This window comes from Leopardus geoffroyi, chromosome D3 (genome assembly GCF_018350155.1).
Source record: "Leopardus geoffroyi isolate Oge1 chromosome D3, O.geoffroyi_Oge1_pat1.0, whole genome shotgun sequence".
Taxonomy (NCBI): domain Eukaryota; kingdom Metazoa; phylum Chordata; class Mammalia; order Carnivora; family Felidae; genus Leopardus; species Leopardus geoffroyi.
The window spans coordinates 79,732,602-79,758,852 of NC_059339.1; the positions used below are offsets into that span (position 1 = coordinate 79,732,602).

Consider the following 26,251-nt stretch of genomic DNA (forward strand, 5'->3'; position numbering starts at 1 on the left):
GGTCAACTCCTTGATTCTTCTAGGTGTAGAAACCCACCTATCTGCCTGTGGGCAAAGCTAAAACTAGAATCCTAATCACTTCTATACTTCTATACTTCACTTCTATACTTCAGTTATATACTTCTTTTCTTTTTTTTTTTTTTTTTTTAATTTTTTTTTTTTCAACGTTTATTTATTTTTGGGACAGAGAGAGACAGAGCATGAACGGGGGAGGGGCAGAGAGAGAGGGAGACACAGAATCGGAAACAGGCTCCAGGCTCCGAGCCATCAGCCCAGAGCCCGACGCGGGGCTCGAACTCACGGACCGCGAGATCGTGACCTGGCTGAAGTCGGACGCTTAACCGACTGCGCCACCCAGGCGCCCCCAGTTATATACTTCTAATTTTCTACAATTCAATCTGTTGAAAGTCAGTTTTCTTGCTAGGCTTCTCTGACTATATTTGCTCTTTCTCCTCTGTGGTACCTAGATTTCAAACAAACTTGACAGTGATGTGCAATAGTGATTGTCCCCAGTGTGCCTCTTCCTAAATAAAGCACGCCGTGCAGATGGATTGTGGGTCCTGTGAACACTTAGAAACCCTGCAAAAATGTCCAGTATCAAATGACGGAGATATCTCCAACAATATTTGTCTGGGAGACTTATGGAAAATTCACTCCTGGGGAAGAAATGATGTCAACCTCTTTTCTAAATACCGTTGTAGATGGAAGAATAAGAGATGGGGGGATGAAGGGATGGAAGCTGTCTCTAGGTGCCAGAAGATAAACGGGGGAAGGAAGGCCCCCAAAAGGGGTGTACGATTAGAAGAGAGTGAGTTAAGGGCAGCCCAGACAGATTTCATCTTGCTTCACAATTTTGCCAAGGGCAAAACTGAATCTGAATGCGGCCGCCTCCAGAGGACATGGCGATCTGTAACCCACGTTCAGGGCTCCTCTGCGATTTCTCCTGGTTGGGTGAATGATATCACTGACAAGTCGTCTTCAATTACGTCAGGAGCTTCAGGGACGGGGAGAGACGTCAGCAGAATGTAGAAGAGACTAAGAGGCAATGTTCCTTGGGATCCATTCTCAGTTCTATCACTGACTCACAGGGAGACTTTATTATCTCCATTGTTATTAGGGCTATTTTTATTGAGGATTGATACAATACTCAAGATCTGGAGGTCAGCCCAGGACTTCTCCTTGCTTAATATCTAAATTAAATGTGAAACTTTCTTTGAGATACCATTAAAGTGATGTGGTTATAAAAATCTAAAAGTGGAGTTGGAAATTTTGACAAATTGCCCTCTTTTGAAAACATCTGAAGTTTAGAGGGGCACCTGGGTGGCTCAGTCAGTTAAGCCTCAGACTTCGGCTCAGGTCATGATCTCATGGTTTGTGAGCTCAAGGCCCACACTGGGCTCTCTGCTGTCAGCCCAGAGCCTGCTTTGGATCCTCTGTCCCAACCCCCCGCCCCGCCCCTCCCCTACTCTCTTTCTCTCTCTCAAAAACAAATAAAAACAGGGGTGCCAGGGTGGCTCAGTTGGTTAAGCCTCCGACTTCAGCTCAGGTCATGATCTCACAGTTTGTGGGTTTGAGCCCTACATCAGGCTCTATGCTGACAGCTCAGAGCCCAAAGCCTGCTTTGGATTCTGTGTCTTCCTCTCTCTCTGCCCCTCCCCTGTTCATGCTCTGTCTCTCTCTGTCTCAAACATAAACGTTAAAAAAATTTTTTAAAAATAAATAAAAACATAAAAAATTTAAGTTTATTGGGATGAAATTTATGTAACATAAAATTAATCCTTTAAAATGAACAATTTGGGGCCCGTGGGTGGCTCAGTCAGTTAAGCAGCGACCCACTCTTAATCTCAGCTCAGGTCATGAGCTCAAGGTTGTGAGTTCAAGCTCCACACTGGGCATGGAGCTTACGTACAAAAATAAATAGATAAAGTGAACAATTCACTCACATTTAGTACATTCACAATGCTATACAACCATCACCTCTGTCTTGCCCCAAAACATTTCTAAGCCCCCAAAGTCAAACCCCTCCCCCAGTTAGTAGTTTTCTCCAGTCCCCAGCAACCACCCATCTTTGTTCTGTCCCTATGGATTTATCTATTCTAGATATTCTGCATAAATGGCATTATAAAATACATGACCTTTTGTGCCTGGCTTCTTTTACCCAGCATAAAATGTTTGAGGTTCATCCATGTTGTAGCATGCACTAGTATGTCATTCCTTTTTACGGCTGAGTAATATTCCATTGTATGTATAGACCACATTTTGGGTTTTTGCTTGTTTTTGAAAGAGAGAGAGACACACACAGACAGACAGACTGTGAGCGGGGGAGGGGCAGAGAGGGAGGGAGACACAAAATCTGAAACAGGCTCCAGGCTCTGAGCTGTCAGCACAGAGCCCAACCTGGGGCTTGAACTCATGATCTGTGAGATCGTGACCGGAGCCAAAGTCAAACGCTTAACCAACTGAGCTACCCAGGTGTCCCGACCACATTTTGTTAATCCATTTATCTGATGGCGGAAATTTGGGCTGTTTCCACCTTTGGGCCACTGTGCACCCCTCCCTTTTTAAGTTCTATCCCTCACTCCCAACCCTCCCTCCCACCCCTCACTCCCTACTTTCTCCTTTCCTTATTGTATATCCTTCCCCTTGGGAAACACGCATTATTGAGAGCTTATCTCCAGGGGCGTTCTGGAGGGCTCAGAGCAGAAGAGAGGATTGTAGTCAGAAAATAAGGAAGGAGAAGAGCTTGGGAAAGGAGAATGAAGGTAGGAGGGTCGGACCAAGAACAACCAGCAGACATACCCAGGTGAAGCAGGAAGCACAGGAAACGGATTGAGGGAATAGATTTTCTGGTGAGTATCTGTCGCTGTCTAGAGGGCTCAGCAGAAGTTTCTTCAAAGACACTTGAAGTCTGGTTGAAAGTTCACTTATGCTTTTTCTCCTACTGTCCTCAGGAGAGCATCATCCAAAACTGTGGTGTTTTAACAGATGTCAAGAAGGCTTGCTACATACCAGCACCACCCCCCGCCCCCGCCCCAGGTTTCTCTAAGTATTATTAGTCTAGATAGGTTCATAAAATAGTATCAGTTTAAATCCTTTTAAATCCTAAGACAGTCTCTTGGAGAGAGAACTGCACATCAGAAAAGGACTTCAGTAATAGCTAACTGAAGAAAATACTGGCTTCTATTTTCCTTGAGGATTCCCCATTAAAGGAACCATTCAGTTAGCGTCAGACTAATGACTAGTTATTTTTGTCACTGAGATGATGGCTCTAGATCATCTTAAAAAATGAAAGGAAAGAAAAGGGGGAGAAACAATTTTAAAATAAGCCAAACCAGACTCTGCTTCATAAAGAAGAAAGAGGTCCATCTGTGAATGTGACTATGCCCTGCATGTTTTCTTTTAAAATTAATACAGAAGGAGAGAAGTTAAAAACTGGGGGAAGAGTATGTGTTTCTCTTCCTTTTTGCTAACGTGTGTATTACTGAATCCAATCCTGTTTCTTCAAATTGTTTAAAATATTTGTAGAAATACTGTCTCAGTGGTATAATCATGCCCTACATGATTAAGCAACTCAGTCTGTCAGTCTGTCAGCCGGTCTCGAAAAGAAGATTAAAGTACAACGCTTTCTGAAGCCCGTAAAGCAGTGTTCTTCTCCAATGTCAGAGAGTGTGTGTATAACTTCTACATAATTTAAAAATTACCTCTGGCATATGTCTCAACGAGAAGCCCAGATTCTCTACTGCTGATCAGAAAACAGATACAGTGGCGATCTTTGCTTTAAAAAGACATAGTGACAATCTTTGCCATAAAGAGACAGTAGCAATTTTGGGTGCTAGAAAGATACAGTAGTAGGGGTGCCTGGCTGGCTCAGTCATAGAGCATGTGACTCTTGATCTTAGGGTTTAAGTTCAAGCCCCACATTGGGTGTAGAGATTAGTTACAAACAAAATCTTTTTAGAAAATTAAAAAATTGGGGCGCCTGGGTGGCACAGTCGGTTAAGCGTCCGACTTCAGCCAGGTCACGATCTCGCGGTCCAGGAGTTCGAGCCCCGCGTCGGGTTCTGGGCTGATGGCTCAGAGCCTGGAGCCTGTTTCCGATTCTGTGTCTCCCCCTCTCTCTGCCCCTCCCCCGTTCATGCTCTGTCTCTCTCTGTCCCAAAAATAAATAAACGTTGAAAAAAAAAAAAAAGAAAAAAAAAAAAAAAGAAAAGGCCTAAAAAACTTAAAAAAAAAAAAAAGAAAATTAAAAAATTAAATAAAAAGATACAGTAGCAATTTTTGACGCTTTCCCTGGTAACCCTATAACTCAACAATCTGACATCAAAATCCTCTGAACTCTTCTCTCAACATCCAGTGGGAAGGAAGCAAGTGATACAAAGATTCCATTTGGACAGTATTACACTTTTTTCATGGGACACAACATGGGTAGCAGACAACAGAATCCATTGGTTCTGAAGCCTAAAATCAGCATTTAAATTCCAAGGGGATGAAATCAAGGAGGTCATTAAAAAAAGACATCTAAACCATAGCTACAATGCCTGAAGGCCAGCAAGATCAAGATCTGAAACAGTGACTTTCGAAGTGTGGTCCCCAGACCTGCCACACCAGCAGAGTCACGTGGGAACTTGTTTAAAATGCAAATTCTTATAAGTCACGAGGATATCATGTACAGCATGGTGACTGTAGTTACTAATACTCTATTGCATATTTGAAAGTTGCTAAGAAAGTAGATCTTGGGGAGCCTGGGTGGCTGAGTCAGTTGAGCATCTGACTCTTGATTTCAGCTCAGGCCATGATCTCATGATTCATGGGATCAAGCCCCACGTCAGGCTCTGAGCACTGACAGTGCGGATCCTTCCTGGGATTCTCTCTCTCCTCTCTCTCTGTCTCAAAACAAAAACAAAACTTAAAAAAAAAGTAGATCTTTAAAGTTCTCATCACAAGAAAAAAAATTATAACTAGGTAAGGTCATGCATGTCAGCTAGAGTTATTATGCAATTATTTTGCAATGATTGTATCAAATCATTATGTTGTACACCTGACATTAATACAATGTGATATGTCAATTATACCTCAATTGACGATTTTAAAAATTTAGAAATTAAAACATGCAAATTCTCAGCCCCACCCCAACTGACTGAATCAGAAACTCTAGGGGTGGCCCAGTCAAAACTATGTTGTAGCAAGCCTTCCGGTGATTCTGATCCATGCTAAATTAGTTTGAGAACCACTGACACAGAAATTAGTGGCTTGCTCTTGATTTGATACCTGCGTTCTTTTTTTTTTTTTTTTTTTTATTTTTTTAACATTTATTTTTATTTTTGAGAGATGGAGAGAGAGACAGAGTGTGAGCATGGGAGGGTCAGAGACAGAAGGAGACAGAATCCGAAGCAGGCTCCAGGCTCTGAGCTGTCAGCACAGAGCCCCTCGTGGGGCTTGAACTCATCATGAACCATGAGATCATGACCTGAGCCAAAGTCAGACACTTAATCGACTGAGTCACACAGGTGCCCCATGATACCTGGGTTCTTAGAGCAGTACCTGCTCTAAGTTTTGCTCTAATGATTTGTGTCCTTCTTCAACTGAAGGGTGCTCTTTTCATCAGGAGTATTTGAACATCAAAAGCAGGCCTAGAGAACCTGCCCAAATCATCGGTTGTGTTGACTTGTTACCTCAGATTAAGAGTGTTTTCCTAAGGGTTTTTGGAAGCATAAAAGTAATCTACACGTTGTGAGAAGGAAAGAAGCCACACAATTTAACGGAGCTAGAAAGGTTTTTCTGCTGGGACAGCTGCCACTGGAGGGGTGACCTGTAGCATTTGCATATTAATTATGACCATTTTGTCTCCGGCCCAGAAGTTGTGGGAAAAGAACAGAAGTTCAGAGGGATGTGCCGTGGGCCAGAGATAAGGGGGTTACAGTGCCAAGTGGGAAAGTTTCTACAGCAGTATTTCAGTTTGGCTCTTGTTTGGGAGAGGCACTGATTTTTAAATATATTTTTATAAGTGACATTTCGGAGAGATTTAGGGAGATCTTAAAAGTAAAACAAAGCAAATAACTTATTTTTTTATAATCTCACTACCCAGACTGTTAACAACTGCTCAGCTTTCTACGAGTTTCTTTCTAGTCTTCTTCCTACGTGCTTTTATAAGATTTAGGACATTTTTAAAAAATTTACAACACATTTTTCCATCTGGATTGAGACGCCATTGACGTATGACACTGTGTAGGCTTAAGGTACGCAACGGGATAATGTAATACACACGTCTATTGTGAAATTACTACCACAAGAAGCACAGTAAGGTTAGCCAACACATTCGTCGCTTTGCATAGTTATTTGTATGTGTGTGAGAACTTCCTTAGAGGTGAATCATGGGCTGGACTCATCCTCAGCTTTACTAATTATTCCCAAATTGCTCTCGAAAGTGGTTTTAAGAATTTACTCTCTTGGGTCACCTGGGTGGCTCAGTCGGTTAATCGTCTCCGACTTCAGCTCAGGTCATGATCTCACAGTCTGTGAGTTCGAGCCCCATGTCGGGCTCTGTGCTGACAGCTCAGAGCCTGGAGCCTGCTTCGGCTTCTGTGTCTCCCTCTCTCTCTGCCCCTCCCCTGCTCATGCTCTCTGTCTCAAAAATAAATAAAAAACATTAAAAAAAAAAAAAGAATTTACTCTCTTACCAGTAACATGGGAGTGCTCTTAGTGTTTCACACCCTCACCACAGTGCTTGGCATGGTCAGACTTTTTAGATTTTGCCTTTCTGATATGTGTGATGTCACCATGTTGCTTCCATTTCCACGTTCCTGGTAGGACGTTGGGGAAAGCATTTTTCATGTTTTTCAGCCATCTCAATTTCCTTTTTACTGTAGTGTCAGTCTGTAGCCTTTGCCCAGATTTCTACTGAGTGGCCTTTTTCCTACTGATTTTTAGGGTCTCTCTATAAATTCTGTTTACTAATCCTTTACAAATATCTTCCCCTAGTGACTAGGTGGCTCAGTCGGTTAAGCATCCAACTCTTGATTTTGGCTCAGGCATGCTCTCGCTGTTCTTGGGATCGAGCCCTGCATCAGGCTCTGCACTGACAGCGAGGAGTCTGCTTAGGATTCTCTCTCCCCCTCTCTGTCCGCCCCTCCCCACTCCCACTCCCACTCGCTCTCTCACCCTCACTCTCAAAAATAAACAGTTAAAAACAAACTTGAGAATAAAAAAATAAAAATAATAAAAATAAAGACAAACAAAAAAACATATCTTTATCGGGGCGCCTGGGTGGCTCTGTCGGTTGAGCGTCCAACTTTGGCTCAGGTCATGATCTCATGGTTCCTGGGTTTGAGCCCCGCGTCGGGCTCTGTGCTGACAGCTTGGAGCCTGGAGCCTGCTTCGGATTCTGTGTGTCCCTCTCTCTCTGCCCCTCCCCAGCTTGTACTCTGTCTCTCTCTTCCAAAAATAAATTTCTAAAAAAATGAAAAGAAAAAAACCCCACAAATATCTTCCCCTAATCTGGACTTGTTCTTTAACTTTGCTACAATGTGCTTTTGTTGTTGTTGTTTTGTTTTGTTTTAGCAGGGGTGGGGGCGGGCAGAGGGACAGACAGAGAGAGAATCTCAAGCAGTCTCCACACCCAGGGCAGAGCCCGAAACAGGGCTCAATCCCATGAACCATGAGATCACAACCTAAGCCAAAATCAAGAGTCTGGATGCTTAAATGACTGAGCCACCCAGGCACCCAGCTATGATGTCTTTTGTTGAACTTTTTTAGTTTTAACACTGTAAATCTCATTAATCTTTTAAGTTTGTGCTTTCTATGTCTTTACTAAGAAATTCTCTTCCCTATTGATATCATGAAGATACTCTCCTATATTTTCTTCTGGGAATTTTATTTTCAAATATATGGCATTAATCCTCCTAGGATTTACTTTTCTGAATGGTAGAGATGGGGATCTAATTTTTATACACAAGGACATTTATCACCTTTCGAAATAAGCATGAGCCTGTGCCAGGGTGCTCCCGATCTTGCACTCTCTCTAAGACTTTATCAGGTTGAAGAATTTTCCTTCTTTTCCTAATTTGCCAAGATTTTCTGCCATGAATGGATGTTTTATCAAGTATCATTTCTGCATCTATGTAGATGATTATATGCTTTTTCTCCTTTATTCTTTTAACAGGCAAATTACACTGTTAGTTTTGCTTGATAAATGGTGTGTTACTTTTACACACTGCCAGTTTGGTTTGCTAATAATTTATTTATGATGTTTGTATTTATGTTCATGAGTAAAATTGGTCTGTAACTTTCCTTTCTCATTAAGTCTTTGTGAAATTTTGATATCAAGGTTACATTTGCCTCATAAAATACATTGGGGATTTTTCCCCTTTTTTTCCTTTCTCTAAAAGAGTTAAGATTGTTCATTTCTCCCTTAATTGTTGGTAGAACTCACAAGTAAATCCAACTGAGTCTGGTGTTTTCTTTCTGGCAAGATTTTAAATTACTGATTTAATTTCCCTAATATTTAGACATGTTCAAGTTTTCTATATGATCTTGCCAGTTTGGGTGAGTTGTATATTTTTAGGAATTTGTCTTTGTCTAAATTTTCAAACTCAACATATATACAAAATGGCTCATGATATTCTCTTAACACTTAGATAGTTTTCATTTACTTATTAGATCTGTAATGATGACCCTTTTTTCATTCCTAAGATCGGTTGTATGTGTCGTCTTTCTTTTTTTAATGGATTCAGATCACCAGGAGATTCCCATGTTAGGAGTCTTTTTAAAGAATCAACTCTTGGCCTTGTTGATCTCCTTTACTACATATTTGCTTTCTATTTCATTGATTTCTATTTTTACTGCTTTTATTTTTATTAATTTCTATTTTATATTTTCTTTGGGTCTGTCATTCTTTTCGTAACTTCTTGAGATGCACAGTTAACCCTTCAATTCAGCCTTCCTTTTTTTCTCACACATCCTTTTTTTAAGTTTTTATGTATTTATTTGGGGGAGGGGAAGGGGCAAATAAAGAGGGGGAGAGAGAATCCCAAGCAGGCTCCACATTGAGCAGGGCTCAATCCCACGACTGTGACATCATGACCTGAGCTGACACCAAGAGTTGGCCACTCACCTGACTGAGCCACCCAGGTGCCCACACATGCTTCTAATGTTATGAATTTCTCACTAAATATTTACATATTTAGTTACATCTTGCAAATTTTGATGTGTCATATTTCATTATCATTCTGATTGAAATATGTCTTCTTTGATCTATGGGTATTTAGAAGTGCATTACTTAATTTCTAAACATATGAGGATTTACTAGTAATCTTTTGATTTCTAAATTCCACTGTGGTTAGAAAACATACTCTATATGATTTAATCCTTTGACAGTTCTTGAGCCCTGCTTGATGGTCAAATACACATTAGTTTTTACAAATGTCCTTTGAGATTCTCTTCTCTTTTCACTTAATACCTATTTTAACAGTTATTTTCGCTGAAGAATTATAGAAGGGAAATTGTCATAAACTTTTTATGTTAGAAATTTTCTTTATATAACCCTTAATCTTTTTTACTGAAGTATAGTTAGCATGCAAAATTATATTAGTTTCAGGTGTACAACATAATGATTCAACATTTATGTACATTATGAAATGATCACAGTAAGTCTAGTGATTGTCTGTTGCCATAGAAAGTTATTACAATATTTTTTCGAAAGATTCTTTTTTTTTAAGTTTATTTTATGTATTTATTTTGAGAGAAAGAGAGAGAACAAGCGGAGGAGGGGCAGAGAGAGAGGGAGAGAATCCCAAGCAAACTCCGTGCTTTTAGCATGCAGCCTGATGTGAGGCTCGATCCCACAAACTGTGAGATCATGACCTGAGCCGAAATCAAGGATCAGACACTTACCTGACTGAGCCATCCAGGCAAAGTTATTGCAGTATTAGTGAGCGTATTTCCTACCTTTACTTCCCATCCTCACGACTTACTTATTTTATAACTGGAAGTTTGTACCTCTTAATCCTCTTAACCTATTTTGCCCACCTTCCTACTACCCGTCCCCTCTGGAAACTACCAGTTCTCTGTATTTATGAGTCTGTTCCTGCTTTGTTTTGTTTGTTCATTTGTTTCATTTTTCAGATTCCACATATAAGTGAAATCATATGGTATGTGTCTTTCTCTGACTGGCTTATTTCACTTAGTATTATACTCTCTAAGTCCATGTTGTCTCAAATGGCAATATCTATAATTCTTTATGCCTGATTACACACACACACACACACACACACACACACACACACCACCCCACATCATCTTTATCCATTTATCTATTGATGGACACTTAATTTGCTTCCATATCTTGGCTATTGTAAATAATGCTGCAATGAGCAGAGAAGTGCACGTCTATCTTTTTATTGGTGTTTTTGTTTTCTTTAGATGAATTCCCAGAAGTGGAATTGCCAGATCACATGGCAGTTCTATTTGTAGTCTTTTGAGGAATGTCCATACTGTTTTCCACAGTGGTGGCACCAACTTACATTCCGACCAATAGTGCACAAGGGTTCTCTTTATTCCACATCCCAGCCAACGCTTGTTATTTGTCTTTTTAGTAACAGCCATTCTGACAGGTGTGGGGTGGTATCTTATTGTGGTTTTAATTTGCATTTCCCTGATGATGAGTGATGTTGAGCATCTTTTCATGTGTCTGTTGGCCATCTGTATGCTTTTGGAAAAATGTCTATCCAGTAAGTCCTCTGCCTATTTTCTAAAAAAATCTTTTAATGTTTATTTCTTTTTGAGAGAGAAAGAGAAACAGAGTGCAAGTGGGGGAGGGGCATAGAGAGAGGGACACACAAAATCTGAAGGAGACTCCAGGCTCTGAGTTGTCAGCACAGAGCCTGACACAGGGCTCAGACTCACACACTGTGAGATGGTGACCTGAGCCGAAGTCAGATGCTTAACCAAGTGAGCCACCGAGGTGCTACTCTGCCCATTTTTTAATCAGACTGTGTGTGTGTGTGTGTGTGTGTGTGTGTGTGTGTGTGTGTGTTGAGTTGTAGGAGTTCTTTTGTATTTTGGATATTAACCCCTTATTGGACATATCATTTGTAAATATCTTCTCCCATTCGGTAGGCTGTCTTCATTTTGTTGATGGTTTCCTTCACCGTGCAAAAGCTTGTTATTTTGATGTAGTCCCATTTGTTTATTTTTGCTTTGATTGAGGCACAGATCCAAAGAAAATATTGCTAAGACCAATGATTTGACCCTCAATCTCGGAAGATAACTTAGCTGGCATGAAATTCCAGGTTAAAGCATTTTTTCTAATCCTTTTTTCTGTTCTATCTTGGCTAATGAGAAGCTGGCTGTCAGTCTGACAGTCACTTCTTAGTAACTCCATCTTCTCTCACTGAGAACTTTTAAGGCTTATCCTTATTCTTGATCCTTTGTAGTAACACTAGGTGAAGATACATCCTTATCTTCTGGCTCGGTACTTAGAGTGCACTCTGGGTTATTCTTACTTTCGTTCAGAGTCCTCACAATTACTTGCTCCTTGTTCCCCTAGAATAAAGGGTTCTGCACACTTTTTCTGCAAAGGACTAGATAGTCAATATTTTAGGCTTTGCTGGACACATATGGTTTCTGTCACATTTTCTTCTTCTTTCTGTAACAATTTTTTCAAAGTGTAAAAACCATTTTTAGCTCATAAGTAGCACAAAAAACTTGTCAACTCCCACCTGGGAATCCCAGTCATAACTTCCCACTCCACCAGCATACATCACTCCTACTCTTCCTCTCCTTCCCAGGGACCCCAGCTTCTCATTCAAGAGCTACACACACACATCTCCTCGCTGCTACAAACCATCACCTGCTTAATAGGAGTTAGTTTAAGTCACTTGAAATCCAAGGTTTCTGCAGAAATGTAAGCCTGACACCCAGAACTGTGATTGTGAACAAGCCTTAAAGGGAGGCATGGCTTACTGCAATGCTATTCGAATTTTCTTTGAACTTATACCATAGTAAAATATACATTTGCATTGTCACCCAGTATACATATGCATACTACACACGTATCTGAAACCAGAGTTCCATGAAACAATACGATACCTACTCTTACCTCCTGCAGCGTACTCTGATATTTTCCCTTTTCATTCTATTCTATTTCATTTTTATTTTTTTAATTGGTTTAAATATTTACTTATTTTTGAGAGAGAGAGAGAGAGAGAGAGAGAGAGAGAGAGAGAGAGAGAAAGAAAGTGTGAGTTGGGGAGGAGCAGAGGCTGAGACACAGAATCGGAAACAGGCTCCAGGCTCTGAGCTGTCAGCACAGAGCCTGACGCGGGGCTCAAACCCACGAGCTTTGAGATCATGACCTGAGCTGAAAGTGGATGCTTAACCGACTGAGACACCCAAACACCCCTGTATTTCATTATTTTTAAAAGGATGTCACCGCTCCCTAAATTGCTTTTATGACCACTAATAAGTTGAGGCTTCCAATTTGAAAAACGCCGGTCGATAATATTCTTTTTAGAACACTGGGAGTTAAATGGAGTTTTGTGGGCCAGCCTGGGACTCTAACCATCATGTACAACATTGTTTCACTGCAAAATGTATTCTTATTTCCTAACAACTGGGTTAGAATCCAATTTGGGGAACTCAATCCATCTGTAAGCAGGGGACTGCCAAGGTCTAACTCAGGAACATTTTTATATTAGGAGTTCATTTAGACCCAAACAAGTAGAAGCTGACAACCTTCCTAAAGTAATTCCAATACACTTGTCTGCTTGGGAATAGAGCTTATCGAGAAGTGGTCAACCTTAGCATTTTTGCAACTTCTTTTCCCTTTGAAAAATGGCTTCATTTGAATTTCTGAAGACAGCACAGAAGTGATTCATTTTCCCCATAACACATGGATTGGGAGTTATTTTAATGTGTTTGCTACAAAATTTAAGTCTGCAGTTGCCCAAAGGGTTTTTGAAATCTACCAGTTCTTGTTCCTACAGTTCTAGCTGTTTCTCAGGCAAGACCGTTCCTGTCCTAACTGGTCCTAATGGAAAGAAAGAGTCAGGTAATCTGGCAGTACGGAGGCTCCTCTAAAGATTAAAAATAGAACTACCGTATGACCCAGTAATTCCACTACTGGGGACTTACCCAAAAGAAATGAAAACTAATTCAAAAAGATATATGAACCCCTATGTTTATTGCAGCATTATTTACAATAACCAAGACACGGAAGTAACTCAAGCGTCCATCGACAGTTGAATGGATAAAGAAGATATGATACATACATACAACAGAGTATTACTCAGACATAAAAATAAGAATGAAATCTTGCCATCTGCAGCAACGTGAATGGACCTAGAGGGTGTAATGCTAAGTGAAATAAGCTATCATATGATTTCGCTCATATGTGGAATTCAAGAAACAAACGAATACACAAAAAAAGAGACAAACAAAAAAACCCAGACTGTTAAACACAGAGGACAAACGGGTGGTTGCCAGAGGGGAGGTGGGGGGGGGGGGTGGGATAGGTAAAATAAAGGGGATTAAGAGTACACTTACCTTGCTGAGCACTGAAAAACATACAGAATTATTGAATCATTATATTGTACACCTGAAACTAGCATAACACTGTATGTTAGTTATACTCGAACACAAAAACAAATAAATAAAAATTTTTTTTTAAAAGTCAGGCAGTTTGGGAAATATTTCCCCATGCACCCAAAATTCATCAAAGGTATATTTAGGAATTTTCAGAATATCGTTAGGAATGGTAGAGGCTGGCTTTATTTTTAGGGGTTTGCAAGTCCTTTTACTCTATTTGATATAAATTTGCACAATAGTCTAATCCAATGAACTCTCAACTGTGTGCGCATCATCAGGCTTCTTTTAAAGACGTATGATCTTTTTATATAATTAGTTCAGAAAATACAGGGGTTTGGAAGTACATGGGTGCATTCTACCAATTTTCATCACTTTTAAAATATACCCTCATTTACTTTTTTCTACCCCTCAAAAATAAAAGCTAAATATCCCTCCCTGGTAGCAAACATAAGCCATATAGCTTCTGTCCAGGGTGACAACACAGAGAGAAGCACGAACTGCTTGTCCACGAGCTGATGGGTACTCCTGGAGGCTGTAAGCAAAAGCCTAGGTTTCTCCTCCAGGAGACCATACGCCCGACAGTCGCCAGACTATATTTATCCCGGGGCTTCTGATCTGAATCTCCCTTGTGAGAGGGCACTGAAGGCCCCAAACGTCACATGAGTGGCATGAAGAGAAGATTTCAAGCCTCTAAAATTCTCCTCTCATCCCATTGTAAGATCCTTTAGCCTCTCAGACTGGCATCTCGGGCCAGTTCCTTAACTTTCTAAGTAAGCTTCAGTTTCCTCGTCTACAAAAAAGAAATCAATGTAGCCATCTACTTTGGGGACAGAGAAGATTCGGTTCACTGATATGAGAGAAATAACCTCTTTCAGTGTCTGGCACATGGTGAGCCATTCAATAAATTCTAGTTCTCCCCCTAACTTTTTTGTTCCAGATTCTCATTGTATTTTTATTTATTTATATTTTTGAGAGAGAGAGAGAGAGAGAGAGGGTGCAGTGAGCTAGAGGCAGAGAGAGAGGGAGAATCGCATGAGGGGCAGAGAGAGAGAAAGGGAGAGGGAGAGAGGGAAAGGGAGAGGGAGAGGCAGAGGGAGAGGGAGAGGGAGAGAAAGAGAAGCGAGCCCTGAGGTGGGGGCTTGAGCTCACCTAGTGTGGGACTCAACACCAACCGTGAGATCATGACCTAAACCTAGGTCAGATGCTTAACCGACTGAGCCACCCAGGCACCCCAGGTTCTCATCTTAAAATAAAATTTCAAAAACTCTATCTGCTGGGGCTTCCAGTTCAAGGTGAGTCACTGAACACTGGCATCTGCTTTCCCTCCCTCGTTCTGCTTCTTCTGCCATGCCTTCCACTACACTTGAGATGTCAACCAAATGGAAACAAAGGAATAAATCCATAACAGCAAAGAGAATAAGAGAGGGACCACCGTTGGCCATTTCAGTGAAGGGAACACCACCTCCGACTGATGACAGCCTCACCAGCCTCCAGCATCAGAGAGGGAAATAAAGTTGGGCACAAAGGAAGGAAGTGGCTGGGAGCAGTCTCCTCCGAGTGGCAACAAAGTCATGACTCGGGAGCTGCAAAGAAGGACAACAATCCTAATATGCAGTGTAAAAACAGACTATTAGTTCTCAAACTTTAAAATCCACTCATGGAAGATTTCGATGCAAGCATAGAACAGAATGCAGTATTGTCAACCTTGACTTGAGGATGTGTGTGGGTGCGTTAGGAGCAAGGGCTCTGGAGCTAGGGTCTGGATTTCAAGCCCAGCTCTGTCTTCTTGAAATGACTCTCGAGTAAAGACCAGAGGGAGTGGGGTGTGTGCGTACTGGGAGGAAACGCATTCCAGGCGTTAGGAACAGCAAGGACGAGGAAACTGAGGCAGAAGGAAACCTGGTGCGCTTGAGCAGCAGGGCACGTCCCTCAACGCGGGAACGTAGTAAGTTAGGAGATCAAACGGAATGCAGTTGCAGCCGCTAGAGAAAACAGAACACTACCAAAATTCAATAGGGATGAATGAATACACAGCCAAGAAGTAGCATATTGTCTAAGGACATTAGCTAAGCATTATTTGAGGTGGCCACCGGAAGAACTGAAACTGAAAACTACCAACAGTGGATGTGACTCTAGGAAGTTGTCCTGGGGATGCGAGAGGAGGCAACAGCTCACTTTATTATTAAATCTTCTGCACAACAACAACAACAAAAACCCGTGTGCATATCATTTTACTTTTATAAAAGGGAAATGAAATTAAAAACTCTCCGAGTGGAAAAAAACTTATTTGCAATGAAAGTGATCATAACAGAATTTGCATGATTTATACGCCCCTGAAGTACCTCAACAGCAAGGATGTCCCAGGTGGACTCTTTGCCTTTGAGGTTTTGCCTGTTTCTGAAAAAGCTTTTCCATGCTTCTGCGATTTTCTTGGAAAACAGATTATGCAAATTACTTCACACACTTCTGTTGGTACAGCCCCGTGGCTGCCACATTGTCTGCTCTGAAACTCTTTAGTCTCTCCAGTCTTCTAGAAGCTACAGATGCGAGTTGGAGAACAGCTGAGCTACACACCCAAGGAGAAGATGAAAAAGACATGCAGCTGAAGAGCAGAACACGAAAGAAGGTCTTTGAAAGTGTCCTGGGCCCACAGTGCCTGCAGAAGACCAGAGGAAGGAAGCTGCTACATCTGGTTAACTGTGAGGCATTATCACAATCCCAGCAGCGCGCATGGTATCGCTACCACTTCTAGAGGCTGCTCATCATAGAGGTGTTGCTGCCACGCTTTTACAGGATACGCAAAATACAGATGAGTTAACACGCCAATAACCAGAAAATCGTTTTCGAGTTAACGAGGAGCCAAGCTAGATTTCCCCCTCTTTTAATTAGAACCTGAAGACCTAGTTGCCTAATAGCCAAGGCCATGATAAATACAAGGTTCGGAATTGTGGTTAAAGATCAGGTGGAGACTATCCAGATGGAAAAGGGGAAGAAGTCTGATGCCACGATATTGTCGATGCTCCAGTTCCTAAGTTGGGGGGTGGGTTCACAGCGTATATTATTATTTCCCTGTGGAATACGTGTATTCTTTTGTGTGTGTCAGATATTAGTAATGCATTTTTAAGGAAAAAAGTATGTTGCCTGAGAAAGAGACATCTATCACGTTACTCCACAATATCATTCCGTTTCTTAATGACGTTAAGTTATAGCTTCTTTGGGTTTTTGTGTTTGTTTGGTTTTGGTTTTTTATCATTTTTTAGGTTCCTGCACAGATGTTTCAGTACTTCAAGAAAATACCGTGAAGAGTGTGGTGGAAGGTACAGGGATTGAGAATCAAACCAACTCAAGTTCAATACTTGTGGTCTCTAAAACTCTCAAGTTTTCAGCTGCTGATTTTTATTCTTACAGCTACTTCTCCTTTTTCGCCTGTTCACACGCATTGCCCTGACTGTCAACATTTACAATCTTTCCCAGAAAGGCAGCTTCTTCCTATAAACTCTAGTCTGGAGAATGGCACGTATCGTGGTCACAACTGACTTCAGAAACAGTCACTTCTGCCACAGGCAATGCCACAATATCTTTCCCATGGGCCACTGCACCCACCCCCACGCGGAATCCTAGATCCTAGAGCCTCAGCGTGGGCTGCCTGAACCCTGGACTTCTGCTTGCCCTGCTGGGAGAGGCCAACACACAGGCTTAGGTTGGCAGACATTCAAAGACACGACCTGAACATTTCGAAGACTGTCAGTCTAAGAATTCTTGTTAAGCCGGGTGCCTGGGTGGCTCAGTCAGTTGAGCATCCGAGTTCAGCTCAAGTCATGATCTCACAGTTTGTGAGTTTGAGCCCCACATGAGGCTCGCTGTTGTCAGCATAGAGCCCACTTCAGATCCTCTGTGCCCTTCTCTCTCTGCCCCTCTGGCCCTTGTGCTCTCTCTAAAATAATTTTTTTTTTAATTAAAGAAAAAAGAAGTCTTGTGAAGCCTATATTATAACTTGTACTAAGAGGTCATGTAGTAAAATACTCACTCAAACTCAGGTGGACACAATCCTTGTTTGAGACTGTTTCCAAAGATGGACACCAAGTCCTTCCATGCCTGTGGACCTCTATCACTCCTCCATCAACACGTGGAGTCTGTTTCCTCCTCCCGAATCTGAGCAGGCTCTGCAATTTGCCTTAACCAACAGAACATGGCAGAGGTAAGCTGGTGATAGCTCTGGGCCTGATCCATAAGATGTCTAGTAGCTTCTACTTTCACTCTTGCAACATGGAGCCTCCACCTAAAGGGGCCCAGCTACTGTGGTGGAGAGACCACATGGTTGGAGAGACCCAGAGAGATGGGAGGCGGAAGGGGTGGAGGGAGGCGGACTGGTCAGTCCCCAGCTGTTCCAGCCATCCCAGCCAAGGCAAGTAAATCTGTCCTCGTTTCCTAGGGCTGCTATAACAAACTATTACAAACTGGGTGGCTTAAAATAACAGAAAATTTATTCACTCACACTTCTGGAGGATACAAGTCCAAAATCAAGGTGTGTAGGTAGGGCTGGTTCCTTCTGCAGGTTCTGAGGGAGAGTGTGTTCCTTGCTTCTTCCAGCTTCTGGTGGTTCCCAACAATTCTCGGTGTTTCTGGGCTTGCGGTGACGTCACTCTAGTATCTGTCTCTTGTTACATGGTGTTCTTCCTTTTTTCTCCCTGTCAGGACGCCGGTCATGTTGAATTAGAGCCCCTTCTACCCCAGCATGATTTCACCTTAGCTAATTACATCTGCAAAGACCCCTTTCCAAATAACATCACATTCTGAGGTTCCGGGTAAATGTGAAATTTGGGAGATACTTTTCAGCTTTGCACAGAAACCGTCTTGAACATTCCTGCCCCACTTAAGCCTCCAGACCACTGCAGCTGCATGACAGACTCTGAGAGAGATGAGTAGAATCACCCAAATTACTTCTTTGGCCTCCCCCAAATTGCAAAATCATAAGCAAATGGACGAATGTTGTTACAAGTCAAGTCAATTTGGGGATGGTCTATCATAGAGATAACCAAACCAGTCCTTTTGAAACCGTAGAAGAGGTGATTTTAACAACCATTGACATAATTACTGATCAAATGCTGTTAATGTGTGACTAGAACTACTAGTAAAAGGATGAGAACACTGGGGTTTTTACAAAAAGCTATTGTAACTTTCATGAGATGTCTTACATAGGATTTCATTCCATTGTTTTTCTTCACCCAAGAATTTCTCAGAGGCAATTTCCTGTTTCAAATGAGGGGGAGGGGGGACATGGGGTGGGGGTGTTTTATGCCTCAAAATGCCTGTAAAATGCTGAGTAACATGGAAGGAATGTGGAAGTCTCTGAGCCAGAGAAGAGAGTTTCTTCTTGTGAAGGACAGTGGATTTTACTATATTTGACCCCAGAAAGAAAAAGGAAGGGAATCCATTGTTACAGTTGATGTCCTATTCAGAAAAGATTAGAAGGTGAACAGACTTAAGGTATGAAAAGATAAATGAAGTCTTACTCTGACCAGGTGTTCAGTAATTCAACCCTCACCTAACTTACACAGAGAAGTTCAAGTCTCCAATCTTCTGAAAGCCTGGGATCAAACCGGAAGAAGGAAATGATAGGCTGCCAATTTTCCATAACATCCTCCCAAAACTATGCAGGATGAAACAGCGAATATTAGTCTCTTGTGACCCTCGAAGCGGCAAGGACTGACATAAAACTGTTGCGTAAGAAAATATAATTGATATGGGAGGAAATTCTCCAAAAAGGGGATGGATCATGACTATCATTGCCTAATGGGAAAATAATAGAAATCTTCACATAAAGATAAGGACAAAGGAGATGTAAATTTAAGTCGCAAGGGAGTCTTTTTCACTTACTAACCATGAACATTAGGTAGGTTCCCTGTGCCATTTACCATTTTAGATTCCTCATACGGAAAAGGGGGATAATAATGCTGCACTTTCCTCAAAAGGTCATTGTGAAAAACATGGAATTGTAAATGTGAGAGCACTTTGAACACTCCACAAATACATGACAAAGATAAGGGCTAATTATTACTGTTCAGTATATATTTAAGCACATTTGTGGGGAAAAATATTTTCTGCGGTGCCAATTTCAGACATGGCTGATTAAAAGGAATTTCTAAAGAAACTTGTGGAACGGAGGTGGTGACAGCAGCCATGGTCTCATCAACAGGATGTATTCCATCAACATTATTTCCCACTTCACTTCAACCCTGTCCAGGGATTCCAGAGTTTTCTTCTGTAAAATCCTGTATCCTCTGCTCTCATGTATTTGCAATGATAATTATTTGCAATAGGTGAGCTTCCCGTTAACGTCCTCCAAGAAAATCACCCTTCTGGAATCTCCACACCAGATTCAGCTGTCACCTCCTATTTACTGTCAAGTTAAATGCAGACCATTGCCAAGATGAAGCTGGTGTCTGGAGCATATGTTTTCTCCTTAGGGTTTTGATTACCAGCCAGTTTGGCATCTTAGGAGATGATGGGAAGAGAGAAGACTGAATTTATTGCTCTATGCCATCACCCAGTCTTTTGACATTTGGATTTCCAAGCAAGTTCTAAAAGAAACTAATTGTTAAGTCTTGCTAACTATGCATCAGACAACTGACAAAAATTATGTCATTTTTACAAATAGCTTCTAATATTGATAACATCATTGTCTCCACTTATAAATAAGAAAACTGAAGGTCAAAGGTCTTCAATAACTTACCTAAGGCCACGCAGTGGAATTGGAACATGCACCTAGGTGGTTTAACTCCAGAAGTTAAACTCTTACTATTATGCAATGCTCTGCTTGGAATCCTCACATCACAAATAGAGAACTGATGGCGAAGCTTACACACTCCTACACTTAGTGGCAGCTGCCGTGCTATAGGTGAACACACAGGCTGTGGCATGTCTGTGTCCTTTTGGTAGGAATTTAGGCATCTGGGATCTACTTCTTGTGGTTATGATATAGATGAGTTCTTCTTCTTCTTCTTTTTTTGGTAACCAAATTCAAAGTATATGTCCTTTCATATTCAAGCGAATGATTTTTTCAGTGATAGCTACAATAAAAGTCTAAATTCCTAAGGATGACGTTCAAGACTCTGCGAGCTGGACCTCTCTTACTTCCTGTCTCACCTCTTCTACTCTTTCCTCTTTTGCACAAAGCACTAGGCAAACCGTATTAAGGATCACAACCTGTGGGTCCCATGTCTATTTATTTTCTTATGATGCATTTTTCATGTAGAATGGCATTCCCATCTAGGATGAATGCTTGTCAATATTTCAAAAACCCTAGTACAAACTAAAATATTAAGTTTCTTGGCTTTTGGCCAAAAATGCTAACTCAGTAGGAGAGTACGGAGTATCTCATCTGATTAGAAATTCTGATTACAGTAATGTATGGCTTTTGCTATCAAGTTGAGAAGTGAAGTATCTCTTGATAAGTGTAAATTTATTTATAATGACAAAATCGTTGTAAAAACAACATGGGACAGGGAAAGAGATAGGCAATAAAAGTACCCCTCGGTGATAGAAAGTTTAGGAACCAATTGACCTACAGTGGTCTTTATTCTAGCACTTTTTCTTTTTGAAATCCATCTTCTATAAATGTTTCTTCCTCTATGAAGTCTCTCTCCGGGTTATCTGGGAGAAGCAATCCCCTATATATGCTGTTCTCATAGTAACTTACTTCTGTATTTTCGTGGCTCTAAGAGGGTTATCAAGTATAATCTGCATCATTATCCTCTATACCACAAAGAATGAAAAAACCACTATCAACTAAACTATGACACACCATCTTGATTTCCAAAGTACAAAAAAAGCGTGTTACAGAATTAATAGATACAGTATCATGAGTAATTTGCATTTCGTTTCCCTTACTGGATCATTAAGAGGGAGCTACTATGTCTCGTTCATTTCTATTTCCCCAGGACCTTACACTATGCCTCATGTGTGGTATACACTCAATATGTGTGTGTTACATTGAATTGTTAGCTCATCATATAGGTGTCCTAAAAGAATCCCAAATCTAGTGGCACACTAAGGCTCTTAGTGAAATTTCAGGCCCTGTCTCTACCTTTTGCATATACTTGTGGATCAGTCTTGTTTATAAATCAGACAATAAACAAGAGAGCATGTGATCCTAAGAGATTCCTCATCTACATACCAGTTAGAAGTAAACGTTTTCACTAAAACATTATTTGTTAGATCTCTACTGAGCCTTCTATTCAGTCTATTTGGAGTGCTATGTGGAAAATTTCATATTTGCAACTCTTGAACAATTTACTTTTGAAATTAGGTAAAGAGAAGGAAAAGAAGAAAAGAGAAGGGAGAGAAGGAAAAATCTACTCAAAACTGAAGTCTCTTGTCTTTTTCCCTTGAAGATACCTTAGTCTTAGTGAACCAAAGGATGTTTAAGGAGCTGGATAGGTGGATGGTTGATGGATGACAGATCAGTTATGACTACAATAATGCTACATTCAAAATGACACCAAAACGTCAGTGCTACATAATAATACACATTTATTTAATTCACATGGTTCGCCTGGGTGTTCTGCCGACCTGGGCTGGACTTACCCACGTATCTGCAGGTCAGCTGGGAGTCAGCTGGTTTAGGCCGGGCTGAGCTGGGATAGCTAGACTGGAGTGGCTTTGTTCCACACGCCTCTCATCTTCTTGGGACCAGAGATGTGTTCTTCTCATGGAAATTGGCACAGCACACAAAAACAAGCAGAAACATATTCGGCTTCTTTAGACCTCGGCTCAGAGCCGCATCCTGTCACTTTTACCATATTCTGTGGGCCAAAGTAAGTAATACATCCAAACTAAAGTCAAGAGGCAGGGAGATATACCCTCCCTCTTCAGAAAGGGACTTGCAAATTCACACGTCCGAGAGCTTACTTACAGGACGGGGTGAAGAACTAGGGGTCAGTGATGAGATTCTACCATGTGTAGTAAGAATGGCATCCTACACATAAATGCTGAGTTTACAAAGAATAATCACAAATACTTTCTCATCTAATTTCACAACTAGGCCAAAAGGGCAAAGCAGATATAACTACGCTACTTTACTAAAGATAAAAGGGAAACTCAGAATTTAAGTAACTTGTCCAAGATACATACTGTTAAATGATTGACACAGAATTAAATCACAATTATCAAGTACATTAAACGGATACGGCAAGTGGTTCAGATAGAATTCAAACCATGCTCAATAGCTGCTTGTGGATTACCACATACAATTCCATCCTAGGCCAAGGCTGGTATGTTTCAGGAAAGGGCTAGGTCAATTTAGAAGAATAACAATATTGAGCTTTATCTTCAGGAACAATCAACCACACCCGAAGTTTCTAGTGAGTACGCTCTGGCTGATTTCCAGACTACATTTATAAACAAGAATTGCTGCTTGTTTTCACACAAATACATTAATTTGTGAAGGGATTGGGCTAAGAGTACAAAGAATGATGAAAATCCAAATTGGGAGCAGCACTGAAATGCAAACAGCATCACACACTGATAAACTGCTTATGGATTTTCTGTCTTCGACTGATTGGAAAGAAAAAAAAAAACTATTTTGAGGTGATGAACTGTAACATGTTGGAAGTAATTGGTTTAGTAAGGAAAAGGGTGTTAATTTAGAAATATCAATACTACTACCCTCCTGGTGGATTATATATAGACAGAACAAAATCAGAGCTGCCCAATGATCTGATAGTTTATTGTTTCATTTACCACCGTGTATGTCCCAGAGTTGGCACTCAGAATAAATGGGCTTTTGCATTTTCCAGAAACACAAGCGCTTTGCCACCTACTCCCTGCCATTTATACACAGAGGGAGAAAGCATGAAAGTCAAGGTCACCTAACGAAACAGGGATTGGGAGTAGAAGATACAAGGCGAATTGAAATTTCCAATAATCATATCAATAACACTTAGTCAACCTAACCTTCAGAAGAAAGCTTCCCTGAGGTTCTCCAGTTAGTTCTACCCAAGGAGAGGACCACTGTCATTTGATCTCAGAGACTCCTATGTTGTTCTTTTGTTACATTATGTAAATTGAAAGTACTTATTAATGGACTATCTTTATCTCGCATGTTGCATCCTAGACTGTAAGCCTTAGGAGAGGAGATCAGTAAGTTTCTGGTTCACCTTTTTTTTTCTTACCCCTTGTACCTCCCTACAGCACATTGTCTGTGACCCAAAACGGAGGCGTATAAGAGACAGCTTGGCTGGGGAGGGGGGCATAAGAGAGAGGTTGGGGGAGGGCTATAGAGAGAGCTTGGGGGGGGGGGTGCTGTGCTCTTGATTAGCTGCCCCAACCCCCTTCCCAATGGCTTCTTGAGAATGAAATCAAAATCCTTAACATAACCCACAAGGCACTGGGTAGTCATGCCCCTTCCTACCTCTTTTTTTCTGTCTCTTGACTTCTTACTTTCAAGCTCCAGATTCATGGTCCTTCACTGTACTTGTTATGGCTCCTTGAATACACTGCAACCCCCCCTGTCCCAGGGCAACTGTGCACATCTCCCTTTCTGCCCTGAATTCTGAGCACACCCCTGTCCCCTCTTAAATAACCTGTCTCTCAGCTGGAAGTCAACCATCATTATTGACTTCTCAGACCAGGTCAGGCTTCCCATCAGAGTCTCTCATAGAACCCATACTGTTGTTCTCCTTGGTAACCCAAACCACAGTTGTTATTTTTCATTTGTTTGTGCGATTATTTGATTACTATATTCCCTCTAGACTGTAAGCTTCATGAAGGCAGGAACTGTGATGATTTTTGCTTACCGTACAATACCCAGGATCTTTGCTCTTCACCAAATATCTAGGGCTTAATCCTGTGCCTGGCTTTTGGTCCGAACTCAAAAATATTTATTAAAATGAATCAATCAATAAAAGAAACACATACACATCTTTTACGTCTCTTTTCTCTCTTCCTTAGGGATGAACACCTAGAAGCAACAGACCTGGTTCTCAAAATAACTTCTGTTGGTATATCAAGAAATTTGAATTCAAGTGACCTTGGTTTTAGCCAAGTCCTAACCAATTGTCCATGGCTTCTCTGCTAATACATGGCAAGAATTTTAACTCACTACAGGCCACCTCTTTGCAATCTTTCAATATATAAAAAGGCACAGAAATATCTATCTCCTTAGAGAGAGAGAGAGAGAGAGAGAGACTTCTTTCAAGGTATCACTTCTTACTATCAAACCAATCATTAATGAGCTTTCTAACTCAGACACTTATCACAGTTTATCACTTGTATTTTAAAACTCAGTCTATACCCACCCTGCCACATATGGTCACAGCTTGTTTGCAAAGAATGCTGATCATGCTTTCAAACAAAACTGTTCCCATATGCTGTGATTCATCCCCCCTTCCTGCCTTTGCTTCATTTGTTTTAGAATTGGAGTTTAATTTTGAAAGGGTTGCTGTGACAGGAAGTGACTGGGGGAGGGAGAATTGGAAGAGGCGGATAGATGCGCTGAATGGTGCTTATTAAACCCACAGCCGGGATCAGACTGTTGGATTGGGAAAACCCCTTAAAGGAATACCAAATTCCCACTGAAGCCCTTCCTTCCAGTTTAAACCAGGGGAATGAGGAGGACACAGAAATGGGGGGAAGGCCTTCCTTTCTACAATGCACGATAGTCCCATTATTTACATTATGACTGAATCCAACATATGGTTCAGCTGCTGACCAGAGTGACATTTGGAAAAGTGGAAGCATTACCATCTCCAGAGAATATTAATGAAACCAAGGAATGAGGTGGGTGATTGCTTATTACAACTCAGTGCAAGAACTTTTAATGAAGTAAAATGTGATGTAAAACTAACTGAGCATTCTTGGATAATTCATTCCTTCAGTAAATACTATTCAGTATCCATTATGCATCATAGCCCTTTCTAGGTATCAGGGATACAATGCTGGTAGAAAAAAAAAAAAAAATCCAGATAGATATCCCTGCCCTCACAGAGCTCACATTTTATTTTACTTTTTTTTTAAACGTTTATTTATTTTTGAGACAGAGAGAGACAGAGCATGAACGGGGGAGGGTCAGAGAGAGAGGGAGACACAGAATCTGAAACAGGCTCTAGGCTCCGAGCTGTCAGCACAGAGCCCGACGCCGGGCTCGAACTCACGGACCGCGAGATCATGACCTGAGCCGAAGTCGGACGCTTAACCGACTGAGCCACCCAGGCGCCCCAGAGCTCACATTTTAATGGGGGAGGGTGAAGAATTAAACAACTAAACAAGAATAGGTATGTCAGACTTTGATATGGTTGTGGATGAAGTAAGAAAGGAAGAGCGTTACAATGTGAGAGTGAGGTTGGATGGCTGGTATTTTTAAAAGAGTGGACACAGAAGGTCTCATCTATCCAGTGAAGAAGTAAGCCAGGTGGCTATGGGAGGCAGGAGGTCAATCTAAGTAGCTGGAAAAGCAAGTGCAAGAGTCCTGAGGCAGGGTCACACTTTGTATGCTCAAGGAACATCAAGGAAGCTAATGGTATGAAAGTGGAATGTCAGACAGAAAGTCAGACAGGTAAAAAGGGACCAAGTTAAATAGAGCTCTGTGCGTTGATTATGAAAACAGTATATTGTACTCTGAGAAGGGAAACAACGGAAGGGTTTCGAAAGATGAGTGACGTGATGCGAATTA

At 41.2% G+C, this 26,251-nt stretch overlaps 1 long non-coding RNA gene across 2 annotated transcripts in view; it reads right to left on the reverse strand.

The window, feature by feature from the left end:
- The window catches only part of LOC123588442, a 76,816-nt gene extending 54,246 nt beyond the window's left edge, over nucleotides 1–22,570 (reverse strand). Inside the window, exons 1-3 of one of the 2 annotated variants that reach the window (XR_006707848.1) lie at nucleotides 22,168–22,348; nucleotides 18,077–18,269; nucleotides 17,609–17,755 (exon numbers count right to left, since the gene is read on the reverse strand). This is a non-coding gene — a long non-coding RNA (uncharacterized LOC123588442). Of the gene's footprint in view, nucleotides 1–17,608; nucleotides 17,756–18,076; nucleotides 18,270–22,167 lie in introns of both variants that reach the window. The other variant, XR_006707847.1, reaches the window with a different exon arrangement.
- Nucleotides 22,571–26,251: the final 3,681 nt, after the last annotated feature.